The sequence below is a fragment of the Schistocerca piceifrons genome, unplaced genomic scaffold (genome assembly GCF_021461385.2).
Source record: "Schistocerca piceifrons isolate TAMUIC-IGC-003096 unplaced genomic scaffold, iqSchPice1.1 HiC_scaffold_361, whole genome shotgun sequence".
NCBI lineage: Eukaryota > Metazoa > Arthropoda > Insecta > Orthoptera > Acrididae > Schistocerca > Schistocerca piceifrons.
In genome coordinates this window covers 12,501-15,000 of record NW_025728583.1, presented here as the reverse complement: position 1 = coordinate 15,000, position 2,500 = coordinate 12,501, and positions in this window count along the sequence as shown.

The window sequence follows — 2,500 nt, the reverse complement described above, 5'->3', positions numbered from 1 at the left end:
CCCACCAGCCGGCTGTAGCGCGTGCGCCCACGCACCGCGCGGCCAGCACGCCGGGAGGCGCCCCCTCACCGGCCGGGGACGGTCCCACCCAGCCACCGCCGCGTATCGCTTCACACCCAGATGCCGTTCAGTTTCGTCGGCATGGTGGGTATCGCTGGAACAACCGGTTCGTACCTCAACCTATCGTCGCCATCACCGATTCACCCCTAGCGAGAACAACCGCACCACAACAGGTTACCATTTGTTCATTTGCGTAACTTCACCAGAAAACGCAGGCGTCCATCGCCATTTGCAACTTCAACGATTATTGCATGCCTGTGTCAGGTGTCACGCCACACTACGTCTGCCCACATACACGCAACAAAATGTGCACGCCTAGACAATACGTGGAAGGTGGCCCCCGTACGTATGCGATGTCCATTGCTCGAACGACTGTCAACCGGCCTCTGTAGCATGTCGCAGATATGGAACGCGGTGCACCATGCCATCACGGTGTGTGAGGAGAGACGACTAGGTCCGAATACATCAACAGACAGCTCATGCTGATCGCCATCCACGGCGTCCGTTCCTCCCACACGTCTCTATGGCGTACCACACTGCAATCCAGCTCTCATAGGGAGACGACACGTAGCTGCGTGCACAATATTTGCACTGTATGGTCCGCCGTTTTTGGGCGCAGTCGTTGTACGGTCACACATGTGCCACGATGTATCATTCGGTACATAAGGACGAATGTGCAGTACAGATTGTGGTTTACGCGTACGACATTAGCGGACGGTTGACACAGGCCGCACCACAACGTAGCCTGAGTACGTCGCATGCGAAGGGCATTGAACATGCAAACTTCTCACCAACCAGCTTGCGAAGGCAGGGGGGCAAGGTGGGGACGTGGGGAGGGGCGGCATGTACGTCCTGCTGCCATCCACATTACAGTGTACAGCAGGAGCATGTGGAAAGTCAGCAAGACTTGCAAGGTGTTTAACATGAAGCGATACACAGGGGAGCGGGCAGTGCGAGTAGCGAACTATATTGCGAGGGTTGCGGGTGGGCAACACTACACTAATTGAACGAGTCGTATAACAATTACAGAGCAGGTTTAGGCGACAACATGGGTTACGTTAGGGGACAACGTGGGTTACGTTAGGGGACAACGTGGGTTAGGTTAAGGCACAACGTGGGTTAGGTTAAGGCACAACGTGGGTTAGGTTAAGGCACAACGTGGGTTAGGTTAAGGCACAACGTGGGTTAGGTTAAGGCACAACGTGGGTTAGGTTAAGGCACAACGTGGGTTAGGTTAAGGCACAACGTGGGTTAGGTTAAGGCACAACGTGGGTTAGGTTAAGGCACAACGTGGGTTAGGTTAAGGCACAACGTGGGTTAGGTTAAGGCACAACGTGGGTTAGGTTAAGGCACAACGTGGGTTAGGTTAAGGCACAACATGGGTTAGGTTAAGGTACAACATGGGTTAGGTTAAGGTACAACATGGGTTAGGTTAAGGTACAACATGGGTTAGGTTAAGGTACAACATGGGTTAGGTTAAGGTACAACATGGGTTAGGTTAAGGTACAACATGGGTTAGGTTAAGGTACAACATGGGTTAGGTTAAGGTACAACATAGGTTAGGTTAAGGTACAACATGGGTTAGGTTAAGGTACAACATAGGTTAGGTTAAGGTACAACATAGGTTAGGTTAAGGTACAACATAGGTTAGGTTAAGGTACAACATAGGTTAGGTTAAGGTACAACATAGGTTAGGTTAAGGTACAACATAGGTTAGGTTAAGGTACAACATAGGTTAGGTTAAGGTACAACATAGGTTAGGTTAGGTTAGGTTAGGTTACACGTTGTTGTAAGGAAAGGTGTAGGGGGGGGGGGGGGCGGGGGCGGCAGGTTCGTTGATAGTGATTATAGTAAGTGAATGCTTGTGACATGATCAGATTTGTCACGTCAGGATGCACCTTTGGCTTATTAGAGGCGGCGCTCCAATTCTATGCTTGTGTGAGACCTGTGTCTTTGACTCATGTCATTGTTTGTGCGCTGTGACAGGAGGTACTATTGTGATGTTGGGTGCACCGTTGTATAGGACATGTGTGGGTGTTGGTGCCTGGTCTGCGCAATGGTGGATGTCGAAAGGCTGGGATATTGTATTTTCCGCATGGACCTCCTGGTCTGGTTGTGATAGTGTGGATTGTGTAATGTGGCGGAGAAGATGCACTGGATGTTGTTCCATGCTGGTGCTTACATATTGTATGTGCGCCTGTTAGAAGCAGAGAGTGGTGCGTGATCAGAGTGTCTGGCTGACGTGTGGTTCCCATTGTGGGCAGACTCTTTCAGCATGTATACGGACAGTTGTGTATATTTATTGTAGTTTGATGGCTCTGCATTGATTACTAATCAGCGCCGTGTGTACGGGTAATCTGGTTCCAGTCCAAAATGTTCCATCTGTGTACATTAGTGACAAAGACTCCCCCCATGCAGTGGGGCTCGGTCTGTTATAGCT